General features: G+C 41.3%; 1 long non-coding RNA gene across 1 annotated transcript; it reads left to right on the plus strand.

The window, feature by feature from the left end:
* The first annotated feature begins 9766 nt into the window (after positions 1 to 9766).
* Positions 9767 to 21178, plus strand: LOC118353435 (uncharacterized). The gene is made up of 3 exons (XR_004812358.2): positions 9767 to 10027; positions 19351 to 19515; positions 20578 to 21178. It is a non-coding gene; the product is annotated as an uncharacterized LOC118353435 (long non-coding RNA).
* Positions 21179 to 21472: the final 294 nt, after the last annotated feature.

Raw genomic sequence — 21472 nt, forward strand, 5'->3', positions numbered from 1 at the left:
TGATTCCCTCCAGAGCCGTTATCATCTGTCAAGCAGAACTTTCATTATGAGCATTTTCACTGCGAAGAGGCACTAAACCACCACCGTCGGCCGACTCAAGACCCGGGGTGCACCTGCTGACTCCCACCTTCGGGCATCCCCAGCTCGCACCCTCTCCTGTTTCACCTCCCTGGGCTTCTCTACGCCAGGCCCGCCTCCCAGCCCCAGCTTTACCACTGGGCAGTCCCCCTTAGGCCTCGGTTTCAGCATCTGTGAAATGGGGTTCCGGTAGCACCCAGTCTCATAGGAGTGGTCTGAGGAGTAAAGGATTAAAGGTATGGAAGGCGCAGAACAGCCCCTGGCATCAAAGTGACAGTTGCTGTTACTCCACACTCCCTCTGCAAGCCACTCTCTTGACACCCGCCTGCTGCCTGCTGCCTGCCCCTGCCCAGGGGGACCCGAAACAGGGCATATATGCCACCCGCTTCTCTACCCTCTTGCTATTGCTCACAGCGCTCCCTTATTCTGGAAGGCCTTTCCCTACCTACCGAACTCCTACGTGTCCTTCAAACTCCTTCTCAAATACTGCCTTCTCTATGAAATGTTGGCTGATCCTTGATCCAATGAAGCTTTGGCTTCTTTGCTCTCTGGGAGGCCACTGGGTTCTCAAATGCTAGCATCGCCTTTCCCCCGTCCACGTTCCTCACCTTGCCTGGAAAGCTGATGGAACTCTACGGGGGGTGGGCTAAGGTGTAGAAAAGCATTGTTAACGTCTAAGTGTGCACTGGGAGGGACACACATTTTCCCCTTTTCACTGCATTCCTAGGTATTTCTTAGCACAGATTAATTTCCTGGTATCGTGGGATCAGAGCCCGGAAAGGACGCCCAGGGGGCATGTACTGACCCTCACATCTCGCAGATGAACACAAGGGTCTGAGCATGGGGGGCTTCCAAAGAACGCTGGAGGGGCTACAACCTGGCAGGACCACCAGGAGTAACGAGGATGTGGGCCTAAGAGCCAGGAGACTCGCTGGGCAAAGGGCTCAGCAAAGAGTTTCTGGAGCCTGAGACCTGGGGAGCAATTATCCACCTGCCTCACGTGGTGTCCATATTGGCCGCTTCCCTACCCACCACCCTGGCCCAGCCGCACATGGCCATGTGCAGAGGGCATCCGGCTGGGAGCCCATCATCACTCTATTATTTAGGATGTGGGCTTTTTCCATTTCCTAATGGCTACGTGGGTTCCTGTCCTTGGAAGAAATGCTGACTCCTAAAACAGCCACCACCAACACACCACCTCTCCTCAGCCCCCACTCCTGTACTCCGCTGTACGTTCTTCAGCTTCAGGTGTGTTTCTCACTACTTGAAATTGTTATCATTCATTCACTCATTCATTCATTTTCTTACGCACCCCCTGCTACCCCATTAGAAAAGAAGCTGGAGGGTTACGAACTCTGTCTTCTTAGTATACATCAGGTGCTCAATAAATGTTGGCTGAATGATTGAATGAGTAAGAGTCCTAACCAGACCGTGTGATACTGATAATCATCTGTTCTTTCCTTTCCACTCTTTTGGGGGGTCCACTCTGCTATTCTTTTTCTTCTCAAATTTAATGTTTCTCTCAGTAATTTTGACCCGTCCTGATTTTCTGATGTAAGCATTAACTTTCTAAGTCCTGGAAAGTCCCAAGTTTTGATTTCCAAGATATTAATTATTCAGTCTCAAGTATTTTTAAATTCTAAGGAGGATTCATTTTTTGAACCATAAGTTATTTGGATGCCTGTGTGCATGTCACGTATATATGTTTAATCTCCAAATGAATGTGGTTTCTCTACACATTAATATATTATTTCTAACTTAATTTATTTGTGGTGGGAGACCACGGTATGGGTGAGCACAGTCTTTCGAAATCCAGTTTCATGGCCCACATGAATATTTCATGTGTTTTGAAAATAAGGTATTTTCTCCTAAAGCAGGGCACCGGGCTTTATCCAGGTCCATTCGATCAAGGTCACTAACTGCTTTTCAACCCTTCCATATCGCTCCTTCTGGATGAGATATTTTATTTTATTTTTATTTTTCTGTTCCAGGTTAGCCTCAGGTTGATTGAAAGTTAAAGATTTTGGTCTATATCCCCTAGTGTTTGCTCTTCCTTTTTTTTTTTTTTTTTTTGCTCTTCCTTTTAAATAAGACAAAGACCATTATACCTCTTAAACTGCGATCAAGATTCACCCATCTTACATTTTTTCACATCTTACATTTGTGGCTAATATTTTCATTTCTTGGGTTTTACCGTCCACACAAAGTAGGCATTATATTATTTGTTTATTATTATTATTAATTATTATTAATATTATTATTAATATTATTATTAATAAAAGTCTTTTATTTAGGTTTATTTGCATCTTTGCTTGTCATTCCTGCTTCTATCTCAGCCCTCTCACCTGGAACCATTTTCCTCCTGTCCAAAATAATTTTCCAGAATTTGCTTCAGTGGCAGTCTCTATGGTAAACTCTGTTAGCTGTGGTTTATCTGTAAACGTCTTTGTTGGATCCTCATTCATAAAAGCTAGTTTTGCAGGATGAAGTATTGTGAACTGACAAGTTTTCTCTGAGAACACTGAAAATATTGTTCCTTTGTCTGGCAGTTTCTACCAGTGCTGATCAAAAGCCATCATGGGTCTCATGGCCAACCCCTTGTAAATGATCTGGCTTTTCTCACTGGCTACTTTGGATAAATCTCATTTTTTCTCTTTGGTATTCCACACTTTGCCTGTAGTGGTTGATGGCGTGTATTTTGTTTTATCTCGCTTAGATTTGGGGGTTTCCTAGAATAAATATCAGTGTCTTTCAACAGTTCTGGAAAGTTCTCAGCCATGATTTCTCTGGATATTGTTTTTTCCCATCCTAACCATCTCCTTCTAGAACATTGATTCGACAGAGGTTAACCCTGTAATGTTCAACATAGTAGGTAATAGCCACTGGCCACATGTGATTAGTTAGGACATTTTCATCACTGGAGAAGATTCTGTGGATAGCACTGACAAAATTTTTCATTCCATTCATATTTTCTCTTAATCTTTCTTGAACATTTTTTAAATCTTCATTTCATGAAGATTTTCTTAGATCAATCTTCTGGCTCGTAATTTTTCGATTTCTTTAGCCTGCCTTATCATTGATTTTAAGATCACCACTATTATATATGTTTTGTTTCTAAATTATCTATCTACATACTAATATATTAAAATATATTAAAATAATGCTAAATATACCCAGTGGTGATTCTAGCCCAAGATCTTTTTATACTACATTTTAACATGTGCAACACTCTTTCAGCCCACCAATGCAGGGTGAATTCAGACTGAAAGCACATATGAGAGTGGGGTTAGCGTTATAGGTTCTCATGGGGAGCACTTTCCTCCACCCAGCACCTAGGGTTATGATGAACAAGTTTTCTCAAGGTCCCTTTCTGTGTGGTGGAGCTTATTTCTCTTTACTGTCTTTACTATAGCAGAGATTATAGTTCCTTGGGCTCCCAATTTCATTTGGGGATGGGAGGATTGAGGGGTAGACAGTGTTTTTCTATTCTATTCCTTACCTTGAGAAAGCCCTAGATTTTATATCTTGTCATACACACCCTATGAGGCCAGCAAAATGCATGCTTAGGATCTCAAGTTATCAAGGTTTGACAGTAAGTCTTGGAGATACTTGGTACTCACTTATTTTATGGCATCACTTCTCTTTGTTTAAAACTTTGTAACCTGGGTACCTGTGTGGCTCAGCGGTTGAGCATCTATTTTTGGCTCAGGTCATGATCCCGGAGTCCTGGGATCGAGTCCCACATCAGGCTCCCCACAGGAAGCCTGCTTCTCCCTCCTTCTGTGTCTCTGCCTCTCTGTGTCTCTCATGAACAAATAAATTTAAAAAAAAAAAGGAAAATGAAATAAAAATTAAACTCTGTAATCTTAGGAACACCATCAGACAAACCCAAATTGAAGGACATTCTACAAGATACCTGACCTGTACTTTTCAAAACTGTCAAGGTCATGACATATAGAAGAACACTCAGTGACATGACAGCTAAATAAATGCACTGTGGTTCCCTGGCCTGGATTCAGAGAAACTTGTGAACTCTGTATGAAATCTGGAGTTCAGCATTATTATCTTAGTTTTGGCAAACATACTACCATGATGTAAGATGATAACCTTAGGAGAAACTGAGAATGGATCTCTGTACTATCTTTGTAACTTTTCTGTAAATCTAAAATTATCCCAAGATAAAAAGTTTATTTAAAAAGAAGACAGGGGCAGCCTGGGTGGCTCAGCAGTTTAGCACCGCCTTCGGCCCGGGGCTTGAACCTGGAGACCCGGGATTGAGTCCCACATCAGGCTCCCTGCATGGAGCCTGCTTCTCCCTCTGCCTGTGTCTCTGCCTCTGTGTGTGTGTGTGGTCTCATGAATAAATAAATAAAATCTAAAAAATAAATAAAAATAAATAAAAAGAAGACATTAATCATTTCTTATTTTTATTCCAGCTGGGTGATGTATTTGAAAAGATGTTTCCTTCTGTAATCACTATTCTAGTTGTACATTTGGGAGGATCCTGTAGAGTATCCACCATACTCCGAAAGCAAATCCCCTTATCCAGGGAAGAATAGATCAGAATCTCAATAATCTAATGTGGTCATTATGATGCATGAAATGTGATGGAATCAGAGCAGAATGTGCTTAAGAAATCAGGCCCCAGAGTAGAAGGGACATTTGAAAGAACACAAATGTTCCTTATAGAAAAGGAAGATGAGTTCACATGTATCCCTCTGCGGAGGTAAGTTAATCAAACCTGCTACACGTACATAAAAATAACTGAAGGCAAATTTGGACATGGACACATACACACAGGGAGAACATCATATGAAGATGAAGACAGAGATCAGGGTGGTGCATCTACAAGACAAGAAACACCACCAGACCAGAAGCTGGGGAAAGGCATGGAACAGCCCCCCTACAGCCCTCAGAAGGAGTCAGCCCCTCTCCTGAACTGTAAGACCACAAATCTCTGTTCTTTAGGCCACCCAATTTGTGGTACTTTTGTTAGGGCAGCCCTAATAGACTATAACACCTATTCCCTAAAACTTGGCATAATGTCTTCACATTAGGAGAGATGGCCCACCTGGGTCTGCAGTGTGGAGCTGATTCAGACCTGCATATTCTTCAACTGCCTAGAGTAATCTGGAGGGGCAGGAGAGACCCTGTTATCTGGGGTACATTGTCACCCTCTGCAACATTCTAATCATTGGGCAGCATCGTTTTCTATTAATATTTCAGTTTCACAGAGAGGTCCTGGAATATAATCAATTATTCTCTTTCAGAGTGCTCTCTACCTGAAAAAGCACAATATTTTTATTGACACTGCAGTTTAAAGAATGTTCTGAAGTAAATCTACAGATCATTCTGGCTATTCAGATACGGAAATGGATAAACCAATAAGGATATAAAGATGCAGAGAGATGTTTTGGCAAGATCATACAGCAATCTGCCCGAGATTGGAATAGAATCAATGCCCCACTGCAATGCATGGTCAAAGATCCAAATGACCTCTAACAGTTGACCTAGTCAGTTCCTTGAGGCTATGGGCCAATGAGTAGAATCTTTATGCCTAGGAGATTGCTACTATCTTTCTTAGCCCAATAAAGCTAAGTTCCAGTCTCTCACAACTCAAAAAGGTATGCATATCCTTGTGGGTTACCCCAAAATTACCTACCAAAGACCCAAAATCATGCAAAGTGATAGAAACTCACTAGAATCTCAGACCTTCCAGCAGAGCTAATGGAATACATCCAGAACCAGACTTAACTCCTCCAAAGAAGTAAGGTAAAACTTTTCTCTATTGTTGGGTATGTATACCTCTCATCTTTCTCTTAGTACAGTCCCCGCCCACTCCATTCATGCTATAATATTAGAAGCAAAAGTGAAGCAGATCATCCAGAGAATTCTGAACTAAAGGGGTTCAGATGGGAGGGGAGTGTAATTAAAGCATTGTTGCACACTATTCCCCAAGAATGCTTGTCAGCACCACAAGCTGCTCAGCACACACATAACCCTTGGTTCCAAACCCAGACACCACCTCTTTTTCCAGCTAAGCTTCCCCGAGTCTCAGACTAGACATTCTCAACAGAGAGTGTAGCACAAAGCACATGTTTATGGTTACCTCACCATCTCTTGACCCCATCCCTTTCTCATTACCCACAGTGCTGGTGGCAGAGGCTCTCTTGGGCTATGGCAGAAGCAGCCTCCAATCCAGCCCCATCTGAGAGAGAGACAATGCAAGCCACAAAGATAAAATTTTAAACTTAGCAACTGCTTTTAAGAAAATGAAAAGAAACACATGAAATCAATTTTAATAATGTGTCCCATTTAACCCAATATATCAAAAATATCATTTCAATAGGTAATCAAGGTACAAAGTTATTAATGGACTTGGGTCTTCACATTTGGGTGTGTACTTTACACTTACAACCCTTTTTATTTGGACTAGCTGCTTTCTAAGAATGGCTGCCATATTGAATAACATCAGTCTAAGAGCTTCCAGTGATGTCATGGCTTCCAGTCTTGGGAAAGTGTACGATTTTAGAAGACAGACGTTTTCTCTTGCTCATCTTTTATCTTTTCTATGGAAACTATGAGAGAAGTTTCCAATAAATTCTTTTGTTCCAATAAATGCTAATTGAACCCAATTCCCTGCCTTTATATACCCAGTTGTCTGTCTGAAAGGACCTGTCTCCTTTCATTCCCTGTTTGCCTCAAGGTAACCTATTTTTTTCTAGTTGTTCTTCTCCAGTTCCAAAGGCAATTCTTTAGTTAACCAAACTGAAATAAAAATGGCCTCTTTGAAACTCCATGGAAGGTTTGTCCATTCTACTGCAATTGAACCTAGTACAGTGCCCTGAACTTGCTTAAGATCATCTCACCTCCTTTACAAGACTAACTTACTTTAAAAAGAGGAAATATGTTTTACATCTGTATATCCCATACTTAGCAAGCACAGGGCCTGGTATAAGGCTACTATGACATGGCAGCCTGACTTGCTTAAAGCGGATGGTCTAAGAAAGAATGAGGAAAATGAACAAGACAAAAGCCACTGTGTCTTTTAGAACTTGATCTTGGAAGTAACACATCATCACTTTTGCTATGTTCTTCTGGTTACACAGATCACCCCTGTCCAGTATGGGAGGAGACTAACTGGGTTTAAGTACCGGAAGGTGGGAATCCTTGGGTCATCATGGAGGCTGTCAAGAAATGAGACACCCACTTCTAGACCTCGGAAACTGTGAACCTAGTCTGCGATGGCATATAAGTCATTGACCTGAAGATACTGTGCAGCTAGCAAAGTCAGGTCCTTCCCATTCTCTGCACACACATTTTCCTGCTGCCGATACTGAAGCTCAGTGTTTGTGCTCTTGAATTATTTCTTGTGCACATCAGTAGGCCTCCACGTGAGTCCATCTTGGTAAGCCAGGCCCCAAGTCTGGTAAGTCGGCAACCTCCACCAGCATAAATGGGCCCTGATATGGATAAATACAGTTCAGTTTACTGTGATGAATGGATTCATTTGTCAGGCTTTCTCAAATTTTTCAAGCTCTACTTCAAAGAGGAACCTATAAACGTCTAGGCTTTTTGCAGCTGAAAGCAATTAACCACACAGCAATTGTAAAGAAATGGAAAGGAGACAGTTGTTTCATAAGTTGAAGAAAAATACCAAAAATTGATCTGGATGTGGGCAACAAGGTTAGGTAATAGCAATACCAATAACATGAGTTCAAATGTGATTAAAACTCAATGTTGTTGCATGGAGTTAAAAGTCTTGATAGGCCAATATTGTGTGGATTTTCTGAAAGTTGAAAGAGTTTGGCCACCCTATTGATAAATTAAAAGGTATAAATAGGCATAATATCCACAGAGGATATCTGGCTCCCACGGGTCCCTATCGTGGACACGACTAGTTTGCTTCGTTTAATAAAACTGCACTGCGCTGGGAAAAAATGTTTGACTATGGACTGTAATAATATTTATATATATAAAAAACACGCATGCAAAAAAATTTTAAAGTATGAGATTAAAAAATAGAAATGTACAGCAAAAGTGACTACAGTTAATTGTAACACTGTATTGCATATTTGAAAGTTGCTAAGAGAATAAATCTTAAAAGCTCTCATCATAAGAAAAAAAAAACTATGTATGTAACTATATATGGTGCCGGATGTTAACTAGACTTATTGTAGTGGTCAATTTACATTATATACTAATATCAAACCGTTATGTTGTACATCAGAAACTAATATAATGTTATATGTCAATTACACCTCAATAAAATAGACTAAAATCAAATAGAAATTCTTTTTTTACTCCCATATCATCTTGTGAACCTCATTTTGGAGATTACAACTTTAGAATAAATTATCCATTACTCATTCCATTGGACTTGCCCATGGGACAGACATGGGCAGCTAGTAGAGTTAGGACAGAGTGAGTGGGGGAGCACTGTATTTATTCACCTATTCTCCCCTGTATCTATTCACACTTAGACATCCACACAGAAACTACTAAGGAGATTCACGGAAGAAAAAAATGAATTGAATTATAAGATCCCTGGGGTTTCTGGAATATAGACGTATGTGTAATGAATAGTAGTAGTCCCAGATGGTGGCTGGGTAGAAAGAGAGAGCAGTGGGTCCCTGAGAGGAAACTCGCAATAGAGAGTCAGAGTGTCAGAGAATAGGGTGGATGCTGGGGTGGAGGCAGAAGTGTGAGCTGATAAAGCCAGACTACCTTGGGTCCGGGCAGTTTTACCATGAAACTCCCACTGATATAAAGTATAGCTGGCAGAGGGAATATTCCCTCTCTCACTGTAGAGAGACTTCTAGATGGATTATCAGAGATCTATCTACTGATTGTTGCTGGGGGTCACTGCATGATGGGAGTCCCTGCAGGTCTATTACGGCTTGAGCTAGAAGTCAGTGCTCAACCACATCAAAATAAGAGGTAGGTTACAACACAGAAAGGTCTGAGAACATCTGGCCCCAACTACTCCAGCATTGGACCTTGTCTCTCACCTTCCAAGGTGACTGACACTGGGGCTAGAGGAGCTTCCCCTGTTCCTCTGCCTTTCAGAGAGGCAGAGCCTATTTTCACCAACAATGCTACCTCCAGCTGCACCAGCAGTGGGAGAAAGTTTCTAAGTGAGGAGTGACAGTCTAGTGGAAATTTCCAGCTTGGGGCTATTGTGTGGTCCTGGTTTGGCCAACAATGGATTCATAAATGACCAGAGCTGATATCTGGACACATGTGTGAATACCCTTAGGGATTCTAAGAAAAAAAATTGAGAGAATAATTCTGGAAGCAATTCAGTTTTCTGCAGCCAGGAAGGGTATTTTTACAACCCTGGTCTCACTTATGTGAGCAGGCAAGAGAGACTAAGATGTTCCTGTTAAATGCCGGAGACTATCCCACTAGTACCACTAGACAAAGTCTGAGGAGAGTGCCATAAAAATAGAACAACAAATTCTGGCCACCTCTTTCAGCAAGATATCCCTCTACTTGCTAAAATAAATAATGTAATGGCAACTAGTACAATAGCTTCCATTTTAGACATCACAAAAACATCTGTAGGGAAAATAAACAATCCCATGCCTTTGGCAAAAGAGCTAGACCAAGTAAGTGTGGAAACCAAGTAATCAGCTGCCGGTACGGAGGCGCTGACACACCCATTCTTCTCTTTCTACAGAAACCTCAGTAAAATACAAGCGAGAAAAAAGAAGTGGCTCAAATCCACATGGCCAAGGACACCTGGAGAGGAGATGACAGCAAAAACCAAGACCTGGAAGGTGAACTACAGCTGACTTAGCAGACCAGAGAGCTGAAACAGACCTGCAGCAGAGAGAGCCACAGACACTAGCTGTTTTCCCTAAGGAACCCTGGAAACCCAGCTGAGCTATTCAAGTTACAGGACCCCCAGAAGGCAAGGAAAACAGGAGGACTAGTTGGAAGACCTGTAAGTAGCATCTGGATCTCCAAAGTCTGTCTTCTACTTCATGCAGTCAGATGATTGACCCCCTCCCCTACCGCCCCCATTGCCTCTGAAGACCTGACCTTTAGAGAGGTTCAACACGATAGACTTTGGATTCCAAACAGCTGAGTGCAGAGTGAGAGCCTTAGTGCAAAGAGAAAAATTTAGGTGAAGTCTGCACCCTGAACAATGGGATCCCCAACTTTTTCTCCACTTTAGCTGGTAGAGGGTTGACAGTCAATGTAGCAGAGCAGAGTTGAGCTGTCCAATATGGTGGCAACTAGTCATAAGTGAATGAGTTTAAATTAAGTAAAATTAAATAAAGTTAAAAATCAGCTTTTTCAGGTGCCTGGATGGCACAGTCAGTTGAACATCCGACTCTTGGTTTTGGCTCAAGTGGTAATCTCAGGATTGTGACATCAAATCCACATCAGGCTCCACACTCAGCATGGAGTCTTCTTGAGATTCTCTCTCCCTCTCCCTCTGCCCCTTCCCCTACTTGCACTCTTTATCTCTCTTGAAAACAAAGAAATCCTTAAAAAATAATAACTTTTTCAATTGTACCAGCCACATTGCTAGTATCAAATAACCATATCTGATAGGTAGCTACCATATTGGACAGCACTGATACTGAATGTTTTCATCACCACACAAGGTTCTATGGAACAATACCCGACAGCCTGTCTTTTGAGAAAACAAAGCAGATTGAGAGAAAAACCTACAGAGGCTGACATTCATTGATCACCCAGAGTGAAACCCAACAGCTAACAAGCTCTACTCATGCACACAGAGCTTCTATCAGAAATGTAGCATCCCACTCTTAAACATAAGATGGCAACTCTGCATGACCATGTATCTGAGGAAAGTTTCAATTGTGAGAGATAAAAGGAGATTTCATGCATAATAAGTATGTTGCATCATGAAAGAAAGATAGGAAAGTATAAAAATATAATAGACAAAAACCTAAATGGATTAGGTGGTAAAGTCGCTTGGAAAGTACCCCCCACCAAAAAAAAAAGTTGAAAACAGAAGGGAAAACCTAAGATATTATATTTGTCCATGAGATTCATCTTTCAACTCAAAGGAGTTCCAAAAAAGAGAGAGAGAGAGAGAGAAAGAGACTTGAATAAAGGAGGAGGGATAAAGTTATCAAAGTCATAAAATGAGATTTCCCTGAACTTTCCAGATTGAAAAGAGCCGCTGAGTGTAGAGCACTGTGAATGAAATAAAACATATATCCAGGCACCTCATCATGAAATTTTTGAACGGAGATAAAGAGGAGACTTCCAAGTATTCCTGAGAGCAAACACAAGTCACATACAAAGGATCGGGTATAAGGATCACGTTGGTGTCATCAACAGAGATCCTGAAAGCTAAAAGGCAGAACATCTCTGAAAGTACTAAGGAAAAATGATTTTCCACCTAAAATCCTATACCCAAGGATCAGGGTAGAATAGAGACATTTTCAACCACATGGTGCATCAAAAAGTTACTTCTGCCATTAGTCAACATGGGCAGGAAACAGGGCTCGCTGAAATTAAGGAGAGTTTTAAGTATTTATAAAAGTATGGCCAGGGTGAAGAGAATGCAACCAGAAAGGATGAGGTACCCTGACATTGGCAGGAACAGGGAGCCTTTACATTGCTAAGTGCAAAAGGCATATAGGGAGGGTGTGGTTCCTGAACCTAGAGGTAGAGCTGCAGCGCTAGAAAATAGCCATTTCACTGAAGCTGGGGCCATCACCCACTCACAACTCCATGAGGAATGAGCTAGGCAACAAACACCCTCAGTTGTGTCATGAGGACACCTACGCAACCTGTAGAAAGGCCCCAACAGAGAAGAACCGAGGTCTCTGGCCAACAACCAACACCAACTGGCCATCCATGTGAACGATCTTGAAATCAGATCGTTCAGCTCCAGAACCCCCAAATGCCTGACTCACAAAAACTGTAAGATAATGAATATTTATTACATTGTGGCACTAACTTCTACAGTAATTTGTTATGCAATAATAGATACCAGGTACATAATTAAGAGGATGAGAAGAGGGAGAGAGAGAGAGAGAGAGACAGAGAGAGAGAGTGTGTGTGTGTGTGTGTGTGTGTGTGTAGTGAGTGGAAGGTAAGAAGCTAAATAATTAGTTTTCATAGAAGAGAGTCCATAGAGTATAGAAAATTGAAAATAATGAAACAGAGACATAAACATATTACTTGAACTAGAGAAGAAACATCTGAAAAAGTGGAAAGTGTTTGCCTTGGGGTATCAAGAATTGAGACTGGGCAGTGGTTGAGTCTTATCTACAGGGGTAAGAGTCATATTTAAATTTTAAACTATATACATACCAGTGTTTTATAAAATAGATTGTTTTTAAAAAGCAACTTCCATAGACCTCCCCATTAGATCCAATGAGAGACCATCTTGTTGAGAGGAGCTTACAAGAGTAAGCTCCTAGCTCTCTGACTCAGCAAGAAGAGTAGCAAGAGAGAATATTCGAGATGAAGATCCAGAGATCTGAGGTGGAAATACTCAGGGAGTACGACAGCCAGTCATAGCTGGATAACACATCCAAATCAAGTAATGAGACCCAAGAGACCCATAGCAACATGGAGAATAATATGGAGCTTGAAATAAGAGAAGAGGCCTCCAGAGACACCTGGGTGAGCCCTTTCTGTTCAGGTCATAAACTCAGGGTCGTGAGATCAAGCCCCACATTGAGCCCTCCATCATGTTCTGTGCTCAGTAAAGAGTCTGCTTCCTCCTCTCCCCTGCCCTCTCCTCGCTCATGCACTCATATTCTCTCTCTCTCTCTCTCTCTCTCTCTCTCTCTCTCTCCAAGAAATAAACAAATCTTTAAAATGAAAATTAAGAAAAAGAAGGTAATAAGGCCTCCAGGTCGACATGAAGGACACTGGCCATGAAGAGGACCAGGAGATGTTAGACTAAGGATCAAAATCCCTCTGGGACCCTGGAGAAGATGTTAATCCCAATGAGGCAGAATTGAACAACCTCAACTATGGGCTATTTTAAGGAGAAGGACACTGGAGAAATACTTAATGGCTTCCCATACACTTATTGGACATCTAACATGACTAATGACAAGCCTACAAAGTGGTTCTTGTACTTCTGCATCACTGCATTACCAGCTGTACAATAGATGGTGTAAATGCACTTCCCTGGCTAAAGTCCCTGTGCTGAACACATTACTCTCAGAAATTCACATTCAAATGAAAATCATCAACATCATCATGATTCTGATAATTTAATGTTCCATTTACTATAGTCTTGACATGTCATTTTATAGTGGGCATGTATTTTTTTAAGTGGGCATGTATTTTAAATTGTTGAAATTGCATTGTTGGGATTGACTGCTAAATGTCTAGAAGCATTGTCTTCTGAATCAATGCCAAATTCCCATTAAATGAATCACCAGCACCATAAGATTTTTAGTGTCTTACATGTGTAATCCTCCACGATTGCCAAAATGATGATGATTATTATCATAATCTGCTCTAAATCGTGTGTCTTTTCAGAGCAGCTTCTCCCATGAGAAGCTCATGTTGGTCTGCTGGCAGCAGCTCCTACAACCCTCCGCCCCATATCATGAAGGGATTCCTTAGCTGGAAAAAGAGTATAACACTACTGAGGCTTTGGAGACTTATGGTTTCAGTCGGGTGGCCTCATCATTTACAACTGCCCAAGGAAGTGCAGACAGGAGAACAGGAAAAGGCCACCCATATTGAAGGGAGAGCAAATCTTAGGGTTGATATTCCTTGTTAGCCTCACAAAGCTCTTGGCTTTCACTTGACATGTTTTCAGACTCTGATCATACTTGAATCATTTTTCCCTCTCTCTTGCCTCATTTAAATCCTATCTTTCCCAACTCGTATATGATGCTTAGTCCCTAACCTTGCCTCTCAGATCTGGCTGCCCCTTTTCCTGATCCTCTGGCCTTACTTTCTTCTTTTTTGCCTTTTTCCAGCTATCTTTGTGCTTTTCTGGCACTAAATCATCAAAGTGCATTGAACTATATAAATATGATAAGAACATTTGGATGCCTTCTTCCCGTACTGCCACACCCATATGCAGGTCTCCACTGAATCCAAGAATTCCTTAATTTCATTGCTCAAGACAGCATAGTAAGCCACTTCCAAGCAGTTACTTGCCCCTGTGAGGCTGACTCAACCCACTCCCCTCTTCCTGTATTTGCAAGGATCCACTAGGTGGTTTTTAAACACAAAAATACAAAAATAAAAATAAAAAAATTCTCCCTAAAGGCCCTGGGTTAATAATAAGGATAAAAGTGTAAATTTATCACTGGAGAATTAAGTGTCTTTCAATAGTAAAGCCCCAACTCAAGCTATAAAATATTTCTTTATCGCTAATGTAGACAAAGAGCCAGGCTCTGGGCAATAACCCATCAACAAGCGCAGGGACAGAGCTTGGTGGTTCCTGCCCATGGGGCGCTACGTGAATGCAAGAAGAGACCCAGAGAGGCAACAGTCAATTAAATCAGTCATCACAACTCGCTCTAAAGGACTTAAGAAAAATTGAACATCTACCAGTAACCAAGCACAGACCACACGCTTAGGCTGATGATGCATCACATGAAAGAAATGATCCTTATCACATGGCTAAGGAAGAATCGGAAGACATGGGAAGATTCAGTGAGCTCCACCTTCTGAGGACAAAATACCTTTGAGGCTCCCCCTTTCAGGATCCCTGCAAACTGTATACAAGGGATCTAGACAATAAGGACTTTGTAATGCAGAGCCATTTATGGCTTCTTCATCTTTGCTATTTTTCTCCTGTTCTGTTTTCCCTTTGTGATCCTCACTAAAAGCCTTAATACAGAAAGGTCTTTGGTGTTTGTCTTCAGAGAGTATTAAGGGGACAAACTCTGAAGGACGGTGGCAGCTTCTGAAGGGAAGGAAAGCGGATTGATTTCCCAGAGGCTGCTGCAGAAGGAGGAGAGACTGAAATAGGCTTTCAGGAGAAACCCCGGAGCTGCCACAGAAAATACATGAAGTTCCACCAGCGCTGGCCACCAAACACGTGGTGCCACATGTCTTCACAATAGGCTCTAAGACTGCAAAGGGCCCTTAGAGCTTCGAATCCTGCTCTGTCATAGGTCTAGCTTTACTCCTCCAAGTCTCAGTTTCCCTAGATACCCACCTGGTTCTCCAACAATACCATGCATCCCGAGTGCCCAAGCACATCCAGTTATTTGCAGCTCCTCAGAGAAATTCCTCTCTCCCACCACCTTGCCCTGGTGAATGCTATAGTGGAGCCAGAATCCAGGTCCGGTTGATGGCACAGCCTGAGCCCTTAATCACTCTGTTACAGTGCCAGGCTCATCAGTGACCGCCAACACACATAGAACAACTCATATGGGCTCCTTCTCTGAAACCTGGACACACGTCTCCTACATACACAGAACTCAAATCTGCAACAGCAAATTGCAGGCCAGTTTTCCAAAGGACCAGAAACTGCTCCCAACATCTTGAGGAGAAGCTGATAATTGTGCACAGAAGCTCCTGCTCTCACACACACAATTACCCAGTTTTCACATGCAAATATCCATCTGCACATGGTTTCTTTGGTCAATGCCAATTTCATAGGTGCAATCCAGGTGCCCAAATTTGAGAACTTGGCATAGAGAGGTGTACTCAAGCTCTGTGTCAGTTATGGACTAGGATCATTATTATAATTAGTCCCAATGGTTACGTCTGTCACTCATAACAATGGTGGATGATTCTGTTTCACTCCCTCATCTCTTTACCCCCTCCCCCCACTCACCCCTCTGATAAGAAAGCCAGCCACATCTTGCTTAACTGTCCTCCCCACCCCCACACTGTCTTCTAAAATGAAAAGCCCAGATGTGGGTGACCCATCTGTAGTGTGTGTCACGTTTTTAGCATCTTCTTTATTTAGAGCAGGGGAGAAAGGGACTCATTAGACAGGAAGTCCACAATGAAATTAGGAAACATTTGATCAGACCATTGTCCCAACACAATACGGGCAATGAGGGAAATGCTGGAGTTGGCTGCAAACCCCAAATGTGTTACAGCCTCCATGGCTTGCTTATCACTCATTTCCCTGTGCTGACCACAAAAGGGAGCCCAACAGCTCTCTAGGTAGGATCCCAGCTTCTAAAAGTAGGGCTGTCATTAGGGCAGACAAATTCTCCCTCTTTCTTTTTTGAAGACTTTCTATTTTTAGAGCAATTTTAGGTTTACAGAAAAATTGAGAAGGAGGTATGGATGTTTCCCATCTACCCTTTGCCCCTACACATGCACAGCCTCCCCAGTTACCAAACTCCCCCCACTCCCCAGAATGGTGGATTTATTACCACTGATGAACCTACACTGGCATGTCATCATGGCCATAGTCCAGATATCTATCACTTACATTACAGTTCACTCTTAGTGGTTTAGACAAAATGTAATGATACCTACCCACCATTATAGTATCATACAGAGTATAGTCACTGCCCTAAACATCCTCTGTGCCCCACCTATTCATCCCTTCCTCCCCAACCCCCTGGCAACCACTGATGTTTTTACTTTATATGTTACTTTTCTCATAATGTCATAGACTTGGAATTGTACAGTATGTGGCCTTTTCAGACTGGCTTCTTGCACTTGGTAATACGCAATTTAAGTTTCCTCCATGTCTTTTCATGGCTTGAGAGCCCATTTCTTTTTAGTGCTGAATAATGTTCCATTGTCTGGATGGACCACAGTTTATTTGGCAAAATGTTCTTTTCCCTTGTGGCCTCACCCTGTCACAGCCACTGGGGCATCTGAAGTCTCTGGGAGTTAGGACACCTTAGGCCTTCACAAGCTTCAATCCAGCCTAGGAGCCAGTGGTGGGGATGAACAATTCCCCTCAAAGCATCTGGCTTGGTAGCAGGCTTTTACTTTAGCTTCCTAGCATATGAAGGGCAGAGGTTTGCTGCCAGGGACCTATGCCAAGGACTTGATGCATGAAAGCCATTCTTACATCTCAGTTCCATTTCTGGTGTCTCAACTCTTACTAAGCAGAACAGAAGGTCAAGTATATACACACTCCAAAACAGAGACACTAACGGTATATTCAGGCTCTGGGGAAACTATTTGGCTATCCGAATGTCCAGTCACATCTCCAAATACTTAATCCACATTGCATCAGAATCAATCTAATACTACACGTAAGCGGAAATGAAAGCACAAAGAGGTGATGTCTTATTTAAAAGAGAAAAAGACTGAATTTCATAGAATAAAGATGGGCTCTCGCATTGATTTGGTCACTACCTTTAGGCTTTAAGAACCCTTAACCTCACCTGTAACAGAGTTGGGAGAGGTTGTCTTACCTCTCTGAAGGTCACTGTGAAAGTACAACATGAAGGTAGTTACTGAAGCAATCAGGAAAACTAAAACATCGTATCAAAGTGAAGTGTTTAGTTTTATTACCAACCAGCCACACAGCAAATTTTCTGCCATTTGTGATATTAGAATTCATTCCTCATCTGGTGCTAAATCCATTGCTTCTTCATCTGTTTAAGTGGCATACAAGATTTGCCATCTCAAAAGGCATGGAAAATTCATTTCTTGGTCTAAGTTACAGAGCACAGCATTTAGGATCAAGCGCAGGAACTTGAATAGGAGCAGTTGATTCAATCCGTGCCAGCATTAACTGATCTAAGCTCAGCACCTGGCACATAGTGGGCATTCAACATACACCTGTGAATCAACTAATGAATGAAAAATCTGTATGTAAAGTGTCATGAAAAATATAAACAGGGACGCCTGGGTGGCTCAGTGGTTGAGCATCTGCTTTTGACTCAGGGTGTGATCCCGGAGTCCTGGGATCGAGTCCTACATTGGGCTTCCTGCATGGAGCCTGCTTATCCCTCTGCCTATGTCTCTGCCTCTCTTTCTCTTTGTGTCTCTCATGAATAAATAAAAAAAAACCTTTAAGTATATATATATATATATAAACAAATTTACTGAACACTCAGTGACTATCTCATGTGTACATACCTCTGCTGCTTACCTAACACACAAGATTAATCAGAACTCCTCTGCCCTAAATCAGTTCTCCAACAACTTTCCCTGGAGAACTTTGGTGAGCAACCAAAGGGGAAAAAAAAACAAGAAACATCATAGTCCTATTTAAGCTCCTTTAATTCACAATCCCAACAAGTGTGTCTCCCACCAACCATCAATTAAAGAAGAGAGAGGATAAAATACAGAAGCATACAGGAAACAGTGAGCAGCAGTGACTATTGACAGTAGAGCAGCGAAAGGAGGGACAGGAAAATTAGAAGCAACTTTATAAAAATCATGAACTTGAGGTAAAGATGCCCATACATTTCCACAAACCTTGGAAAATTGATATATTGATATATTTTGGGTTTTTTGAAAACACTGTAATATACAAGTCCAAGTTTCTTACATGATTGCATTGATAATTAATTCAATTATTGCATTAATTAATGATAACATTGAAACTAACTTAACCCTTTCTTAACTCACCTTGCATTATTTAAAAGGCAGGAAATGCCTGTGATAAATTTCAGTGAAGCTTTATATTAGAGCATGCATGAAGGGTAGTTCATCATAAAAGTTTCTTTTTGTTTTCCACTACCCCTTCAAATCTGTGCTGTGGGATAATGGTTTCACTGTTCCTGGATGAAACTTCAGGAATCTCCATAGCTTTTGTGGTTCTCATAGGTAGTATCTTACAGTCCTGGGCCAGGGACCAGTTCCTTGTGCCTTCTACCTGAAGATGACACTTATCAACCTTGAGTGGTCTCACTGAAGTTCTTCCTTGCTTTGGGAGCATTGGTTGCCTTACTTTAAAATCCTTCTTATAAGATCCCCTTTGACTTAGCCACAGCCTGGGTGAAGGACCCAAGATGAAGTGCACAGAACTTGTGCAATAATTCTGTAGATACTTTCTCTCAACACTTGGATCGCGGCCCTGTCTCACATCTCACTTTGCTATCTGATATCTGTGATATCTTGTTGCCTTGGTCCAAATTTCCAATTTAACTTTTGATTACATTGGAAACCTTCCATATAGAATAATATACACTGGGGAGGAGAATGAAGTCTTGACCAGGATAGTCATTCAGCATGCAGAATTACTCATGTACTGAAGGGTTTGGATAGCTCTTTTATTTTTCCTATATTTGGAAACATCCGAATTTTTCATGAAACGTTTCCAATTTAAATCCAGCTGTGTGAGATCATGTAAGTAGCCAAAAGATGGAAAAGTAAAATTCAGAATAGCAAAAGAGCCCTGTTTTTGCTATCATTATTTAGATGCAATGTGACCACACATGGAACTGTACATCAGAAAATCGGATCCAAGTCCAGATTTGGATGCTGAATTTTTCTATGCCTGGAAGAAGCTACTTATGCCTCTGAACTCAATTTCTCCATAACCAATAAGGAAATTTATATACTACATCCTGAGAATCTAATAATGTAAGTATTTTTCCCTCTTGTGAAAAACTCATATTTTATTTGGAATATAAGCAATTTTAAAATGCAATTTATGCCAAAGAACTTGTATTGGTTTTACAACATGTCCACAAAATTCTTTGATACTCCTTCCTTTGAAAAGTAGATTCTAATTTTATTTCCCTTAAGTGTAAGCTGTAATTAGTGACTTACTTCTAACAAATAGAATGTGGACACAGTGACATTGTATGACCTCCAAAATTAAGACATAAATGGCACTGTGGCTTCTTCCTTACTCTCTCTTAAATAATTCTTTCTGGGAGAAGCCAGCCGTCATGTCAGGAGGACACTCAGGCAGTCTTATGGAAAAGTTCACATGGTGGGAACCTCAGGCTTCCTCTTAATAGTACGTGAGGATGCCATCTCGGAAACAGACCCTCCATCCCCAGTTAAGCCTTCACATGTAGACACTTCAGTAGACTGCATGACTACAATCTCATCAGAGACTCCAAGCCAGAACCACTCAGCTCAGCCAACCCCATATTTCTGACCCACAAGGACTGTGAGTTAATAAATGTCCATTGTTTTAACCCAGTAGGTTTTAGAGTAATTTGTTGCACAACAATAGGGAACCAACAGAATTGACTAGATTTTCTATTTTGTCTGTTCTAAGAATCACCAATATTCATGAGATCAGATCTCAAAAAAACAAAAATGGAAAACAGAAAACTCACAAATCTCACTTTTTGAATGGAAAGGATAGCATTTCCAGATTTTTATCATTGAGATAAATTATTTGTATCATTAGTATAATTAAGACACAATTCTCAAATCTGGCCCCTTTAAATTAAGAGCTCATAGAAGGTGCTAGGTATACTCCACAAATTTACATGGAAGTTAAAATTATTTTAAATGAGTGGTAAAAGTATAGATATTCACTACTCTAAACTGTGCTATGTACAGGACTGACAATGAAACCTTACCAATGCATCTGAAGCTACTTCTAGACATGTTTTGTGTTGGCTTCTTTTTATAAGGCTGTCAATTTACTTTCTTTCTTTCTTTCTTTCTTTTTTTTTTTTTTAGTAGGCTCCACTCCCAGCTTGGAGCCCAAGACAGAGCTTGAATTCACAACCCTGAGATCAAGACCTGAGTGGAGATCAAGAGTCAGATGCTTAACCAACTGAGCCACCCTAGTGCCCCTGTAACTTGTTTTTTAAGAAGGAAAGCAGATACAGGCTTATTATGAAGATAAAATTAACTTTTTGTGAGGATGAGATCAAAATTGCACTTAAAGCACTAAATGTTTACACAGCACACAGAACAGTGTCACCATATATCTGTGAGGAGTTTAGGATTACTTAGTCGTATCGCATTTAATCATGCCAACAATCCTGAGGAGCAGGAACTATTTTTCTCATTTTGCATATGTGATGGGGCAAAACCTACTCATGTGAAAATCGTCTATGACTTACCTCCTCTCCAGACCTCCAAAGAAAACCCTCTATGTGTGAGCTCAGTTTCTCCCTTGTTTCCCCCTCCTAAAGATGTAGAATCCTTTCTGAAAGGAGGCACAAACAGAAGTGCTGAGGATAGACAAGCTGGGATGAATGAAAGTTTCACCAGCAACAATTAAGAGAGTGTAAGACAAGTCCTCGGGAGTCAGGATGTTGAGGACAGAGCGACATTGGGGCAACTGTGGGGTGGGAGGGAAGAGAGATTTTGTTTTTAATTTAAATCAATTTAATTAAAATTTAGCATATTATTATTTTCAAGAGTAGAATTTAGTGATTCATCAGTTGCATATAACACCCAGTGCTCTTTACAGCATGTGCCTCCTTAATGTCCATCACCCAGTTACCCTGTCCCCCCTCTCTCCTCCCTTCCAGTAACCCCCAGTTCGTTTCCTAGAGTTAAGAGTTTCTTGTGGTTTATCGCCCTCTCTGATTTAATCTTATTTTGTTTTTCCTTCCAAAAGGAA

The sequence above is a fragment of the Canis lupus genome, chromosome 35 (assembly GCF_003254725.2).
Source record: "Canis lupus dingo isolate Sandy chromosome 35, ASM325472v2, whole genome shotgun sequence".
Classification (NCBI taxonomy): domain Eukaryota; kingdom Metazoa; phylum Chordata; class Mammalia; order Carnivora; family Canidae; genus Canis; species Canis lupus.